Raw genomic sequence first — 17,527 nt, forward strand, 5'->3', positions numbered from 1 at the left:
ATGTGACCAATTTTCTTCCCGCATTGTCAGTCGGGCATGCACTTGGTGGCAACGATTTTTATCCGATTTGATGATAATCGAATCGGATAGACGATCGGCCACCAAGTCGCCTGATGTATGTCTACATTTAGGCATATTTACACTCCAGTGGAGTTAACTGATAAAATTGCTGATTACAGGAAAAATATTGTTTTGTAATTAACCATTTCAGCCCGCAGGGATTTTTCATCTTATGCATCAGAGCAATTTTTACCTCACATTCATTCGCTAATAACTTTATCACTACTTAAAACTTTATCACTACTTAAAACAATTTATTGATCTATATCTTGTTTTTTCTGCCAATTAGGCTTTCTTTGGGTGGTACATTTTGCTAAGAATTATTTTTTTATAAATGCATTTTAACAGGATTAAGAAGAAAAAAAATTGAAAAAATTCATTATTTCTCAGTTTTCGTCCATTATAGCCTTAAAATAATCCACGCTACCATAAATAAAACCTATGTATTTTATTTGCCCATTTGTCTCGGTTATGACACCATTTAAATTTTGTCCCTATCACAATGTATGGCGCCAATATTTTATTTAGAAATGAAGGCGCATTTTTTTTTGTTTTGCGTCCATCACTATTTACAAGCTTATAATTTAAAAAAATGTTCATAGTATATCCCCCTTCACATGCATATTTAAAAAATACAGACCCTTTAGGTAACTTTTTTTTTTTTTTTTTTTTTTATTTTATTGTAATTTTTTTTTTTCCATTAAAAATTTTATTTGGGTAATATTTTGTGTGGGAAATAAACAGTTAATTTTTAATGTTATTATATGTGTAAATTTTAATGTAAAATGTATGTAGATGTAGTTTTACTATTTGGCCACCTTGAGTTTATTTTTTTCTCCTTGTGCTTCTCGATCACCGGAAGCACAAGGAGGATGGGAAAACTTTTTTTTGCAAAAAGACTGAAGCCTCTAGTAAGAGCTTCGGTTTTTCTGCTAGGGACACGGATCGGTGATCGAGAACCATGTTCCCGTTCACTGATCCCAGGGCTACCGGAGGACAGCACATGGGCACCCCGCGATCGCACCGAAGCGCGGCACCGCAGCAGAGTAGCCATCTGGACGTGAGGATCATGTCTGGGCGGCTGAAATGGTTAAGTAATTATTGATCAAAGTAGAGAAAGTTCTATGCTCCCCCCTTCAGATATAGCACAATATTTTTTGCAGTGTGAACACAAATTAGTATTAGCTGAACACAATCTAGTATTTTCAGTAGTCAAAGGCAATCTTATCAATTAGCTTATGAGTGAGGGGGGGTTAAAGGTTAGGCACCACCAGGGGAGGGTTCTGTGTCAAAGTAGGGAGCGGTCAAAGTAAAATATCGGTAAATATTACTGATATATTTTACTATATGAATGTAGTAAAAATATTGGTAAAACTACTAATATTCTACTACCATTATCCAGCGCCCTTTTACACATGCAGCCTTTTCAAATGTACAGTGCTTTGCAGAAGTATTCAGCCCCCTTGAAGTTTTCCACATTTTGTCACATTACTGCCACAAACATGAATCAATTTTATTGCAATTCCAGGTGAAAGACCAATACAAAGTTGTGTACACGTGAGAAGTGCTGCGTAATATGTTGGCGCTTTATAAATACAATAAATAATAAATAAAAGTGGAATGAAAATCATACAGGAATCCAAACATTTTTTACAAATAAATAACTGCAAATTGGGGTGCGCGTAATTATTCAGCCCCCTGAGTCAATACTTTGTAGAACCACCTTTTGCTGCAATTATAGCTGCCAGTCTTTTAGGGTATGTCTCTACCAGCTTTGCACATCTAGAGACTGAAATCCTTGCCCATTGTTCTTTGCAAAACAGCTCCAGCTCAGTCAGATTAGATGGACAGCCTTTGTGAACAGCAGTTTTCAGATCTTGCCACAGATTCTAGATTGGATTTAGATCTGGACTTTGACTGGGCAATTCTAATGCTGGATACACACCATGAGTTTCCGCGTCGAATGCGTTCGTCGATACGCGTTGATTCGATTATTTCCGAGCATTTCTGAACGAATTTCGATGATTTTTAGGTCGATTGCCATGTAAAGTATGGCAAATCGACCTAACGATTGATCGAAGCTTCAATCGGACATGTCGGAAATAATCGAATCGACGCGTATCGATGGCCGCATCGAACGCGAAAACGCATGGTGTGTATCCAGCATAACACATGGATATGTTTTGTTTTAAACCATTCCATTGTTGCCCTGGCTTTATGTTTAGGGTCGTTGTGCTGCTGGAAGGTGAACCTCCATCCCAGTCTCAAGTCTTTTGCAGACTCCAAGAGGTTTTCTTCCAAGATTGCCTTGTATTTGGCTCCATCCATCTTCCCATCAACTCTGACCAGCTTCCCTGTCCCTGCTGTAGAGAAGCACCCCCAGAGCATGATGCTGCCACCACCATATTTGACAGTGGGGATGGTGTGTTCTGAGTGATGTGCAGTGTTAGTTCTCCGCCACACATAGCGTTTTGCATTTTGGACAAAAAGTTCCATTTTGGTCTCATCTGACCAGAGCACCTTCTTCCACATGTTTGCTGTGTCCCCCCACATGGCTTGTGGCAAACTGCAAACAGGACTTCTTATGCTTTTCTGTTAACAATGGTTTTCTTCTTGCCACTCTTCCATAAAGGCCAACTTTGTGCAGTGCATGACTAATAGTTGTCCTATGGCCAGATTCCCCCACCTGAGCTGTAGATCTCTGCAGCTTGCCCAGAATTACCATGGGCCTCTTGACTGCATTTCTGATCAGCGCTCTCCTTGTTCGGCCTGTGAGTTTAGGTGGACGGCCTTGTCTTGGTAGGTGTACAGTTATGCCATACTTCAATTTCTTTTTTTGACAAATCAGTTTTTATTGTTTATATGTTTTAACGATACATAAACATAGTTGAGAAAGTGAAGGACAGTGCAACAATCCAACAGGGATCTGAACATTACTGGCATCCGTTCTTTACGTTAGTGTACAGTGTATGACTATTTTTTCTTGTCAACATAGGTAAATACACGTCTTGCTTGCATACAACAGTATTGATCATACAGTTATACCAGAAAATCATAGGTAAAATTACAAAATAGATACTCAACTGTATACAAATTGACAATGTGACCAATATCTGAATAGATAGAATATAGATTCAGACCACTCTGTGGATCGTGAAGCATGGAGAAGCAGAAGAAAATGAGACAGAGAAGTAAAAAAGAGGAGAAGAGAAAAGAAGACGAGAGAAAAGAAGAGAAAGAGAAAAGAAGAGATTCTCCAGCACCTCCCCCAACCAGCTGCAATCACTGAGTTTAATTAAGTGAGAGGCTGTCAGAAAGAAAATAAAATTAATCATCTGGGCCGGTTGGGAGAGCATCCACATTGTTATACCATGGTGCCCATATCTTGTCATACCGCTGGGGGCAGTTCCCGCTCTTGTAGGTTAGACGATATAGTGGCAAAGTTTTAAAAACAGTACTCTTCCAAAAGTTAAAGGATGGGGATTTGTCAGATTTCCATGTTCGAAGTATCTCCTTGCGCCCATAGAAACATAAAATTTTAACTAAATATTGCGAATGCTTATTCGCCGGAGTACCATCTAGCAATCCCAGTAATGCTATTCTAGGGGAGATCATCAAGTGGGTTTCTAGGATTTCATTAACCTCCTGAGCGGTATGGACGAGCTCAGCTCGTCCATCACCGCCGGAGGCTGCCGCTCAGGCCCTGCTGGGCCGATTTTCTTCAAATAAAGTGCAGCACACGCAGCCGGCACTTTGCCAGCCGCGTGTGCTGCCTGATCGCCGCCGCTCTGCGGCGATCCGCCGCGAGCAGCGGCGAAAGAGGGTCCCCCCAGCCGCCTGAGCCCAGCGTAGCCGGAACAAAAAGTTCCGGCCAGCGCTAAGGGCTGGATCGGAGTCGGCTGACGTCCATGACGTCACTCCGCTCGTCGCTATGGCGACGATCTAAGCAAAACAAGGAAGGCCACTCATTGCGGCCTTCCTTGTTTATTCTGGGCGCCGGAGGCGATCGGAAGAACGCCTCCGGAGCGCCCTCTAGTGGGCTTTCATGCAGCCAACTTTCAGTTGGCTGCATGAAATAGTTTTTTTTTTTATTAAAAAAAAACCCTCCCGCAGCCTCCCTGGCGATCTCAATAGAACGCCGGGGAGGTTAATAAGAGTGATAATATCTTGCCAAAAATTGAGTATCCTGAGACATTCCCAGAACATATGGAAATAGGTGCCCAGAGTGACCCTGCATCTTGGGCAATTAGGACTATGCGTATTAGAGATTTTATTCATTCGTATAGGTGTTAGATATGTTCTGTGTAAGAACTTAAATTGGATTAGCCGTTCTTTAGCGGATATAGGGGTTTTAACGAATTCTTCCAGTATTTCATCCCAATCTGCATCATCTAGCCCCGTGATATCTTCATTCCAACGGGATTTACAACGAGATATAGTGTATGTGTTATTATTCATTAGTGTAAAGTAAATTGCAGAAAGTGGTTTATCTAGTTCCGCTACCATTATCGTTTTTTCCAGATTGACAGAGACCAAGGGTGGATTACCCTGTGGAAATTGTGCATTGTACGCATGGCGCAGTTGGAGGAATCTAAAAAACATTTTGTTAGGTAAATTATACAGAAGTTTGAGTGTGTTGAATAATAGCAGTCCATTATCATCTACTATGTGTTGTAGCGCTTTAATATCATATCTAGACCATAATACTGGGTCCGGAATCTGGCAGAAATGGGTCAGAGAGGGGTTATCCCAGAGAGGGAAGTGGGGGGATATCTTATCTTTGCCCCCAGTATATTTAGGCATGTCATTCCACACTTTAACTGTGGTTATCATAGGGGTTGTACATCTATCGTCAGAACCAGTGGAACGGAAGGGTAGTAAAGTTAGTCTTTCATAGGAACCTAATCTTGCCGCATCCACTGCGACTGCTGCATTATATTTATCCTGGGAAAACCACCATCTCACAGACACAAGTATGGCCGCACAGGTATAGGTCCGGTAAAGCCAAGCCCCCTTGGTCCGCTGGTAGCTGGAGTGTAGTAAGACCTACTCTTGGGACCTGTTCCCTCCACAGGAATCCAGAAATCAGTGAATGTAGTTTCTTGAAAAAACTTTTAGGAAGAGTCACTGGGGTTTGTCTAAAAATGTATAGGAATTTGGGAAGAAAGATCATTTTAAAAATGTTGATTCTACCTATAACCGTCAAGGGAAGCGGTTTCCAAAGGGCAATCTTGTACTTGAGGGCATCAACTACAGGCTGAACATTGAGAGAGTGGAAATCCATTGGATTGTTGGTAATATTTATTCCAAGGTATCGGAATTGTGTGACCCAACTAAGAGCAGAGGGGCAGGATGAGATGTCAAAGGTGGCCAGTGGCATCAACACTGATTTTTCCCAATTAACCCTCAATCCCGAGAACTTACCAAAAGTAGTAACAATTTCTAGTGCTTCAGAGAGAGAGGCCTCCGGATCACCCAAGTAAAGTAAGGTATCGTCCGCATACATGGACACCTTTTCCACTAATAATCCCACCTGTATTCCCTTGATGTTTTCAGGGTTTCTAATTACCGGTAGTATTGCTAAAGGATCAATCGCAAGGGCGAAGAGATATGGCGACAGCGGGCAGCCTTGGCATGTGCCCCTAGACAGCGGGAATGGAAGGGAGATATTATTACCTGTTTTTATGCGGGCTACTGGTTCATGGTACAAGGCTTGGACCCAAGCAATAAAATTAATACCTAGATCTAACTTACTTAACAGGTGCCATAAATACTGCCATTCCACCGAGTCAAAGGCCTTCTCTGTGTCCAGGGAGGCCACTGTACGTCTACTATTCTCCCGGGGAAGGGGGGGGGGGGAATTAGTAAAAAGTCTTCGTATGTTGATGTCTGTACTACGACCCGGCATAAACCCCGTCTGGTCGCAATGAACCAGTTCCGTTATAACTTTAAGTCTATTTGCCAGTATTTTGGCAAGTATCTTGGCATCTGCGTTTAGGAGTGATATTGGTCTATAAGACCAGCAGTAATTAGGATTTTTATTAGGCTTTAATATAACTATGATAATAGCTTCTTTAAAAGTAGGAGGTAAGTTCTTCCCATCGAGAATATCATTAAACAGCGAGCAAAGTTTATCTGCCACCTGATTAGAGTATGTATGGTAGAATTCGGCTGGGAGTCCATCAGGACCCGGAGTCTTGTTTGTTTTGAGTTCAGAGATAGCCTCTTGGACTTCTTCCACACTAATAAGCGCGTTTAGAACCTTGCCGCTGTCTTCTGATAGAGAGGAAAGATCAATATTTTGGATATAGGAGGATAGAAGATCTATATCATAGTTAGCTTTTGAAGTACCGTATATACTCGCATATAAGCCGACCCGCATATAAGCCGACCCCCCAACTTTTCCCTGAAAAACCAGGGAAAAATGATTGACCCCCATATAAGCCGGGGGTAGGAAATGCTGGATTGGTGCAGCCCCCCAGTGTGTCCCAGTATAGCTAGTATAGTGCCCAGTATAGGTAGGTAGTGTCCAGTATAGCTAGTATAGTGCCCAGTATAGTGCCCAGTATAGCCAGTATAGTGCCCAGTATAGCGCCCAGTATGGGTAGGTAGTGCCTCAGTATAGCTAGTATAGTGCCCAGTTTAGCTAGTATAGTGCCCAGTTTAGCCAGTATAGTGCCCAGTTTAGCCAGTATAGTGCCCAGTTTAGCCAGTATAGTGCCCCAGTATGGCTAGTATAGTGCCCAGTTTAGCCAGTATAGTGCCCAGTTTAGCCAGTATAGTGCCCAGTTTAGCCAGTATAGTGCCCCAGTATGGCTCGTAAAGTGCCCAGTTTAGCCAGTATAGTGCCTAGTTTAGCCAGTATAGTGCCCAGCATAGGTAGGTAATGCTCCCCCCTCCCCCCGCCGCTGCTATTACCTGTTTAGGCAGCGGCCGCTTCCTAATCCGCGTTCCCCTTCTGTTTCAGAGTGTATCACAGCAGCGCGCCCGGCGCTGCTGCTGTGACGATGCAGAGTGCAGGAAAGAGCGCGGCTCCCTATAGCGGCGATCTGTATCGCCGTTACCAGGGGAACCGCTCTTTCCTTCCCCTTCTGCATCGTCACAGCAGCACCGCCGGGCGCGCTGCTGTGATACACTCTGAAACAGAAGGGGAACGCGGATTAGGAAGCGGCCGCTGCCTAAGCAGGTAATAGCAGCGGCGGCCGCGCGGGGAGCGGACCACCCACCACTAGACCACCAGGGAAGACTCGCATACAAGCCGACCCCCCAACTTTTGACCCCCTTTTTGGGGGTCAAAAATTCGGCTTGTATGCGAGTATATACGGTATATAGTGTTTTGTAAAAGGAAACAAACGTTCTGTTAATTTCCTCGGGATCCATTAGTATATCTCCCATGTCATTCATAATAGTAGGAATAGCAGGAGCGGTAGCGTTGTCTTTTGCCAGCCAAGCCAGTAGTCGGCTATTTTTGTCCCCATACTCAAAAATTCGTGATTGACACAAAAAATAATTTTTGGTAATATCTATAAGTGCCGCCTTCCATTGTCTTAGAGCACCTTGCCAAGAGCGCCATGTCTCAGTTGTAGGATTCTGTTTATATATCTGTTCTCTTATTATTGTTTCCGCTTCAAGGTCATTAATCCTTTTCCTGGAGTCTGCTTTGAATATCTTAACCTCGGACATATAACACCCCCTAATTACTGCTTTCCCCGCATCCCATACCTTTGCGTTTGAGGTGGAATGAATGTTCCACCGCCACAGATCCTGTAGTTGATGAGCTTCTGCCCACAGGGATAAATCCCTGTTGTCGCTAGAAGTAGAGGCAGATCTATCTTTGGAAGGGTCCAGTACCATGTTAAAGTCTCCCATTAATAAAATTTTGTCACATTGCCAGTTTGCTGCTTTGAAGGAAATATTGTATAGTATTTGTTTATCTGCAGGAGGTGGAAGGTACAGACCCACTAGTATATACTTCTTCCATTTCTGAATGATCGCTTGAACAGTGCTCCGTGGGATGTTCAGGGCTTTGGAAATCTTTTTGTAGCCTAAGCCAGCTTTAAATTTCTCAATAACTCTATCCTTGACCTGTCTTGTGTGTTCTTTGGACTTCATGGTGTTGTTGCTCCCAAGATTCTCTTAGACAACCACGGAGGCCGTCACAGAGCATCTGTATTTGTACTGACATTAGATTACACACAGAAGCACTCTATTTAGTCATTAGCACTCATCAGGCAATGTCTATGGGCAACTGACTGCACTCAGACCAAAGGGGGCTGAATAATTACGCACACCCCACTTTGCAGTTATTGATTTGTAAAAAAATGTTTGGAATCATGTATGATTTTCATTCCACTTCTCACGTGTACACCACTTTGTATTGGTCTTTCACTGGGAATTCCAATAAAATTGATTCATGTTTGTGGCAGTAATATGACAAAATGTGGAAAACATCAAGGGGGCCGAATACTTTTGCAAAGCACTGTATGCCCACACATAGGGCTTGATTCACAAAAGCGTGATAACTGATAGCACAGCCGTGCTATGAAGTTACCACTCGATGTGCCGCACGCGAAGGTTTGCACGCGTAAAGGCTTACGCCCGTGTGCTAACGAAGGTTTGCGCGAACGGTCCGTGCTGCGCACATACGCAGGATGAAGGGGAACGGACCCAAGTACACCGAGACAGGAGTACGCAGGGACAGTTAGCTTTTATTAGGTAGGATATATGCACAGAGGGAGATACTGGTTGCTTGGCAGTTGGAAACAGCTGTTATTTCTAACAATGCAGCTAGGTTCTCAGACAAAAAAAACAAACTGTCAGGACCATGGTTATGACATAACACTGTGGGAGGAGTTTCACCACAATATCATCCATACAGACCCTCCTGATGATCTATTCAAGAAAAGGTAAACCTTTCTCATGGGAAAGGGGGTGTCAGCTACTGATTGGGATGAATTCCAATCCTTGGTTAAAGTTTCTCTTTATAATGAACCACATTAAATACCTCAATCCTCCCAGTATAGAGGGTCAGCATCTGGTGTAGCCTGTGAAAAGATACTTCCCCTCATTACTCTTGTATCATACTCCAAGGACACACGATTCTCTGCAATTCCTGAATGTATACACAGAGTTCCTCCTATTCAGCATGACATGCACTATCCACACAACAAATACCTCACCTGAGCTCAGGGGAGGGAGGGCTAGGGATTTACACAGGCAATTCAGAAGTAGCAAGGGTTTTCAGCAGAGCATGACCTATCACACAGATTTTCTTTAGCTTAAAAGTTAAACAAAGATAACATATCACTGATCTTATTATATTGTAGACACTGGCCAAAGCTCATAACTTTAGAAAAAAACATAATATATCATATCACTTTCTAAGATTGTGTATTATTCTGTAAACTAGTAGTTTAAGAACATTCTCCACCCTCCTCCAGAATGAAAGCTAAAGGTGGCCACTAACGGTCCAATTTCTAGCGAAAAATTGTTAGAACGATCAAAAATTCTGATCGGATTGGTTGTAAATAATCTCCATTGATGAGCACAATCGATTACGAACGATTATAAAAATAGTCATCCGACTGGATTTTGGTCAACACAAAATGTGGATTTTCTAGTTGGTTGTGATGGATAGGAAGCAAAGATTGGTTCGTTGATGGTGTAGTGAACGATTTTTCGTCCGATCAGAATTAGAATTATGTTGTTCTATGCAGGGGGGGGGGCGGAGCGGCGCAGGGAGATGTTATGCTACGGGTGGGGCAAATAGGTGCGGTCACTCGGCTGAAGTGATCCGCCATGACAGATCGCTTACTAATCAGTGAGGGGCATCGAGGGCTGCTGTACACACGCACTGGGTCTTCATCTCCGCGCCTCTGCCAATGATCCGATTGGCAGATTGTTATTGTGTCCCCACTGAATTCAACCGTGCAGTGACGTTGTTGGTTGTGATCGCTTGTTTTCTAGCGACACTAATCATATAAGTGTACAGAGCTTAACACACAGATTTAGCCCAGATTCAGGGTGTATAAATTAAAACAACATAGGAGTCACTCCATACACAGCCAAAGCTGAATTCAGGGATAAGCAAAACAAGAGCTGCATGTTTTCCTCACTTACCACACAGTGCTGTGCATTTATTATTTATATATAAGCATAAAATACCTTGCAAATTCAGACCTAAAAGCAGACAAGACTGCTAGACAACAACTTCCAACCAGAGACGGGACTACAAATCGGGAGGCCCCACAGCAAAACCTTGATTAGGCCCAACTTATGTCCATAACCTCTTTTGCTTTTCATGTGGTGACCCCCACAACTACCAGTTACATAAAATGGCTGTCGTAACCCACTCCTAAAAGTGCAGACACCATGACGCCACCCACAACAGGTGTGGCCACTATAGCACCTACTCTGGAAGAGGCACTGCATGGCAGAGAGGGTACAAATTTGGGTCTCCCGATGGCATTGCTCTATTGCCACCCCCAGTAAATATGCCTTTACTGCCATGCATGTGCCCACTGATTATCGCAGTCATTGGCACCAGTTGCAGTGCACAAGGTACACTCCCCTCATAATTTCTTCATTCTTGGCAGCTGGTAATGAGTATTCCATTTCATGCAAATATCCTGCCACCTTTTCCCCTTCCCCAGAACAGGTGAGAACCTGCTTATAATTTGAACATGCCTTTTTAAAATGATTTTGTTTCAAACCACAGCAGTGATTCATTTACTAGTAGTATGTAAATAATGAATAATTCAGATACATTTAACAACATGTCAGCAGCCTGTAGCTATTTGCTTTACTGTGACTAGCTGAGATTCTCTCATTACAATACTAGCAGTGGCAGTCTGTTCATTCATTGCTAGCAGTCATCAGTGAGGGTATTGCCATTTCATGAGCATTAAATGTGACCATACACAATCCAATACAATTGTGAGACAGATCAATCCAGAAGCAGTTATGTAAGGAAACATTTTCTCTGTAGAAAAAAAGATGGCCATCAACTAGAGACTATCAATAATATGCTAATAATCCCAGCTTGCATGCAAATGTAATGCAAATTTGATGCAATTCCTGATGAATCTGATTGGTCTGCTTCTAAGTTGCATACAATTTGCATTAAATGTGTATGCAAGTCTGGAATTAACTGTATCATCATTATTGATTTATTGACCATCTCTATGGTTTACAAGAGATAAGGGGGCTGAACTGTTGATGGCAGTTGTAAAAATGTGACATGCAATATTTATGCCCTCTAGTGCTGTGTGTATGGGATCCCGGAAGCTCTCTGCATCTACGTCCAGAGATGAGTGGTGGTACAAGAGTGACCAATGCAGCCTTATTACCACTGACAGCTACCCGACACAACTTCTGGCAAACCGTTATATGCCATTTTCCAGGCATTTAAAAAACCATCAATGTGACCTTTAACCTCAAGCCTGGTACATGCAGGCTAAGTATTGCTGGAAACAAATTAAATACAATCATTTGTCAGATAATGGTTGGTTGAAAAACAGCCTAATCGACATGCCCCGATCATAAAGAGTGATCTGTCCTGGCAGATCCATTTGGGCAAAAATGTAAGACCATGTGAACAAATATTATTGATTTACACAATGCTATCATCTTCTATAGCACTGGGCAATATATAATTACAGGACATAAGTGAATTACAGTATACAAATGAAGTACAACATGAGTATGATGATACAAAATGTTCTAAAGTACAAAAAAACAGCAGTTGCAAGAAACCATAGGAGATGACGCTCTGCCGTTATAAGCTTACAAGCTAAAAATCTAAGGTGAAGAGTCACCAGGTGGGCTAGTAAGCGCGCCGTTTGTAAATTGTTAAAGGAACCAGAGATAACTAAAAAGAAAATAATTATACATACCTGTGTCTTTCTCCAGCCCCCTTCAGGCTTATCAGTCAGTGGAGTGGAATCTGTTGGCTTAACGCAAGGCATGCTTGCGGTACCGGATAACGTGTGTGGGGTTGGGGGTTACCTGATAACGTTTTTTGCAGGGGTGGCCCTGCGTGGGACAATACAATTGCATAGCAAAAGTGATGCAATTATAGTGTAAGGGTACATTCACATTAGTGCAGTGGAACCTGTTGGCATAACTCAAGGCATGCTGTGTGCTACCGGATAACGTGCATGTTTACAGCGAACCATAATCTTCATTTACTGTATGCGTTACGTGGTGCATATAGCACTAGGTGCAACTTGTCCCAGGGCTTTGGAGTCGGAGTTGGAGGTTTCATAAACTGAGGAGTCGGAGTCAAGTGATTTTTGTACCGACTCCACAGCCCTGACTTTTCCCCTCCATTGCAATTCTGCAATTTACAGAAATTGCAACACCCCAGTGTGAACTCCTATGCATGGGATGCTGAGAGCTCTGGGTTCAGCTTTGCAGAATACAGAGTTTAGGTTTACAAGGAGCCAGATATAGCTGCAATCTTTCATCTTACCTAAATGATTCAAACAACATTTATTAATTATTAAACATGTTTAATTTCAGTACTCAAACTAAACCTATTATTGTATTAGAAGAACCCCAAAATCAATTTAGTTTGCCAAGCACAGCTGGGCCGTGCCTGGAATGGGATTTGGCACAGTGAATGTAATACAGCATTAGAAGTAAGACTGTAAAAAACAGTAGTAATAATAATAGTAATAACATGTTACACAGGTAAAAAAACAGTAGTGAGTTAGAGAATATACTAGTACAACCTCCCGTTTCCACTTGCGCAGAATATGCAGAGTTTGCTCGCAGGCAAATAGCACGTGGAAACTCTGCCATAAGGAACAATGGCACTGCCAGCCGAATCACTTGCACTAGCGATTTGGCCGGCATTTCCATCCGAATTGATGTAGGAGGCTGCGAATACTATAGCCATGCATGGCACCGCTGACTGGTTTCACCTGCGTACCCGCAGACCTGGAAGTGCCGCCGCGCATCTCGCAGAAGTACACACATGCGACAACGATCGTTCATTGAGAACGACGAACGAACTTTTAATTGATGAAAGAACGACCTATGTAAAGATAGTTTTAAAAGGTGTGTAACGATCTGATCGTTAGAATGAACGTTACATCACGTAAAGCAACTATTGCGCCTGCGCATAAAAATGAGAAGTTTCATAGAGAAATAATGAAATGCGCATGTCAAGCCTAGTACGAACGACCGTTTCCAACGATGTACTACTTTTGCAAACGATCGTCGTTGGTTAAAATCCGCCGAGACAGAACTTTCCTTTGTAGCGATTTGGCTCGTTCGTCGTTTGCCTTAATAGTCGGTGGTTCGTTTTTTGTAACTATCGTCGTTGGTAAAGATCGGGGAACGATCGTTACAAACGACTATAGTCGCATGTGTGTACGCACCTTTACACTTGCACACACAAGATCCAGAAATCCAACTGTGGCTCTACTAATGCATGAAGTAATAACACAGCACTGGATTACACATATTTACAGGAGTTACACAACACCAGACTTAAGTTACGAAATACCAGTTCTATGGGTATGCGCTACATGTTAGATCTGGCCAAAGTATATACCAACCATCGGAGGCAAATTGTAATGCTCAAATATTGAGATTAGGACAAACACATCTTCACAAGATAAAGAATACATGAGGGAAAAAAAAAATATTTTGCAATGCTATCTTTCACCAGTACTGCAGCCTACTGAGCTTGTCCTAGACGAGGCTGCATCTCAAGAGCTTTGATAGAGTCCACAAGACAAAAAGCGCAATATAAGGGCCTGTGTCCACTACACGCAGATTGGATGCAGAAAAACTGACTCCAATGAATGCCTATAGGAAAATCTGCATCAGAAAAATTGCGTTTAGTGGAAACAGGCTCATAGGCATTCATTGGAGTCAGTTTTTCTGCATCCAATCTGCGTGTAGTGGAAACAGGCCCTAAACGTATTTTGTCTTGTCTACCTCTCCCTACATTGGCATCTGATCAATTACTATGCAATAATTGTACATAAAGTTTTGCACAAACCAATCTTTTTTTCAAAAGACAAATGACTCGATTTACAAATCTTCTCATAAACGACTTATCACCTAATTGATCAAAATAACCTTTCAGCACATCTACAAGGAAAATAATCACTCAAGGTGAAAACAGATGAAAAAAATGTGTGAATCATGCCCATACACTTCTATACATATATTTACACAGCTCCTAACACAAGGACCTTCCCCCTGAAATAAGGACAGAAGGTTGTCAGGCAAAATGATTCCCACATGATCAAACATGAGGGCTGACGTTTCACAACAAATGAGCTGGCCGCCTATCCTGGCCCTGCGCGTCACGTGTGGTGAGAGCGCTCTTCCGGGTGGGCTGCGCTCTGCACGAGGGTCTCCTTACCTGGCTGCAGGTGGCGGGGCTCAGGCTGAAGATCGGCAACAACGACAAATCTCACCTAACTACGGGCTGCGTCCGTCCCTCCCTCCTGGCTGGCGAGCAAGCGGAGATCACATGACACGGCGAGACTGAGCCACTCCCCTGCTGCTGGACTTAGCAAGTTGGCAGATCTCAAGCCTAGCAGAATTATAATGAAATCTTGTTACAGTGACAGCGTGCCTAGGGTGTATGATGAACATTTAAATAATAAACATTTATTCACTACTTCAACTATAATTGATATCGTTACTATTTGAGAGTGCTAAAGCCTGCCTCTGCAAAATCTGTCATCTTACTTTTCCTCCCACTAGACCAGCAACATTAGTGTAAAGTGCCCATAAATGGAATAATCTCAAATGGATTCCGTTAATGTTGTCGATCAACAACCAATGGTTGCTCTATAGGGGGCCATTCATTAGGCGACCAACCAATTAATCAACCATCCAATTCGATTATTATAATCGAATTGGATGAAAATTGGTGCTGCCAGTGCATGCCCGACCGACAAAGCGACCAATTTTCGGGACAGAAGTTGACCGCACGGTCGATCACGCATGCTGGAAAATTTCGGGGTGAAGTTGGTTGGTCGGGTGTGCGGCGGTAAGGCGTCCAAATTGCGAACGAGCGACGAGATGACGAAACCCCCGCCGCTGCAATGTATAAATGTATGTAGTGTAGTGCATTTATACATTACCTGTCTGGTGTCAGCCTCCATGCGGTCTCCGTCCGTCTGACGTCAGACGCTATGCGCCGCTCGCATGTATGCGGCTTACCCGGCAAGATGGACGGACACCGTTTGGAAGCTGCTACAGGACAGGTAATGTATAAACGCACTACACTACATACATTTATACATTTTGGGGGCAGCGGCGGTTCAGCCGATTCCCTGATGATTTCATGCTGAAATCGGACGGGAATCGGCCTGCAGTGTATGGGCAGATTTGACTAGAGACAAATTTATCTCTAATCAGATTCGATTAGAGATAAATTTGTCTCTTGGTCGAATCTGCCCATAATCGTTCTAATGTATGGCCACCTTATGGATCATTCCATCAATCCGAGTTTTGGAACAATTATTTTAGCCGGATTGGATCACTTGTAATTTTCCCCTCCGTTGGTGGCATACCTCCCAACTCTTTAAGATGAGAAAGAGGGACACTTAAGCCACACCCATGCCACACCCCTGATCACACCCCATCACGCCCCTAGTCACGCATACCATAAAGATTTCATAAGAAAAATATGCTGTTTTGTAATTTAAACCACACTGGTCCTTTCTATCCTGGTACATTTTCCTTCATAGTAACATTTTAAAATTAGGAATATATCAATTTAAAGGATGGGAATAAAGTTTAGAGTCAAAAACATTTTTTGTAGAGAAATATATATATTTACATAGAGAGAGGGACAAAGTCCTGAAAGAGGGTCAATGAGGAGGAAAGAGGGACAGAGGGACAGGGCTCCCAAAGAGGGACAGTCCCTTCAAAAGAGGGACAGTTGGTAGCTATGGTTGGTGGGCCCTAACCATCATTTCTGATTCATCACAACAGTCAATTGTTAAGAAGATTGTACCAGTAATGCCCAGGGCCAGATTTACCATAAGGCACTATAGGCATTAGGCACATGCCAACAGGCGCCTGATGTTGGAAAGGCGGCTCACCCCCAACCCCCTAGCGCCTCCCTCCCTCCTTCCCTGTGCAGAGTCCTGATGAGATTTTATTAAATGAGAGGTTAGTCACCCAGCTCTCTGCATTCCGCTGACAAAATCTCCCATCAGTCAGGGGCGCCTCTAGCTACTTAATACTGAGGTTTCTCTAGTTACCTAATACTTGGGGGCATCTCTAGCTACGTATTATTGAGGGTACTTTTGACTACTTTGTGTTGTGTTAAGGGGCACATTTAGCTACCTATGATGGGCAAGGGAAGTGAGAAGTGACAGCTGGGCCAGCCAGCACACTTGCGGTGCAGTTAGGTGGGGTTTGTAGGTTCATGGAGGATGAGGTCTAAGGTGCCTGGACATCTGTGCCTATAGGCTTCTGTGAGGTAAATCCGGGCTTGTTAATGCCACCTTAAAGCGAACGTGAGATGGGGGATTAAAAAGAAAATATACATACCTGGGGCTTCCTCAGGCCCCTCCAGGCTGATCACTCCCACGCTGTCCTCTTCTGCCTCTCCGTGTGCCTACAACTGACCGCGTAAAGTCCTCCGGTCCAGGGGCCAACTGCACATGCAACGTCTTCCAGACCCTAGAAGTAGGTGTTCCCTTGCTGCAATTCCAGCCCTCCATTACGCCGCCAGCCCCTCCATAAGATCACAGGAGGGCATTGGAACTGCAGCAAGGGATCACTTAGCCCCAGGTAAGTAAGGATTAACTTCTCCTTCAGCTTGGATATCCTTTAAAGCAGTTATCCAGCCTATAACACAAATTTAGGGATCATTTTTCTTTTATAAAGTTATAATTACCTGCCTGGTCTTGTGAATCTCTCCTAGAGCTCAGTGGCCACCGGCTTCTGGAGCTCCTGGATTTCCTTCTTATGTACTTGGGTTCAGCATTTTTAATGGGCAAGTAATTTTCTGGTAACTGAATTTAGAAGAATATGGAGGTTGACATATTTATTTCCTTTTAAACAATACCAGTTGCCTGGCAGCCCTGCTGATCTCTTTGGCTGCAGTAGTGTCTGAATAACACCAGAAACAAACATGCAGCTAATCTTTTGAAATCTGACAACCACGTGATTTGCATATGTTTGTTCAGGGACTATGGCTAAAAGTATTAGACGATCAGCAGGAAAGCCAGGCAGTTGGTATTGTTTTAAAAGAAAATAAATATTGCAGCCTCCATATCCCTCTCGCTTCAGTTGTCCAGATATTCTCTTCAATGTTTATCAACTCAAGCTTTCAGTTCAGACACTGCCCAGGCAATGGTCTCTTCTAACCAGGGCTGTGGAGTCAGAGACAAGGAGTCTATGATTTTTGTAGCAACAGCTGTGGAGTCAAGGAGTCGGAGTAATTTATGAGTACCTGGAGTCAGAGGTTTTATAAACTAAG

General features: G+C 43.2%; 1 protein-coding gene across 3 annotated transcripts in view; it reads right to left on the bottom strand.

The window, feature by feature from the left end:
• LOC137546362 (aldehyde dehydrogenase family 3 member A2-like) overlaps positions 1–14,564 on the bottom strand; it is a 69,438-nt gene extending 54,874 nt beyond the window's left edge. Inside the window, exon 1 of one of the 3 annotated variants that reach the window (XM_068268714.1) lies at positions 14,499–14,564. The gene's annotated coding sequence lies outside the window, so the exon portion shown is untranslated. Of the gene's footprint in view, positions 1–14,443 lie in introns of all 3 variants that reach the window. The other 2 variants (XM_068268712.1, XM_068268716.1) reach the window with 2 other exon arrangements.
• Between the last annotated feature and the right edge of the window lie 2,963 nt (positions 14,565–17,527).

This window comes from Hyperolius riggenbachi, chromosome 2 (assembly GCF_040937935.1).
Source record: "Hyperolius riggenbachi isolate aHypRig1 chromosome 2, aHypRig1.pri, whole genome shotgun sequence".
NCBI lineage: Eukaryota > Metazoa > Chordata > Amphibia > Anura > Hyperoliidae > Hyperolius > Hyperolius riggenbachi.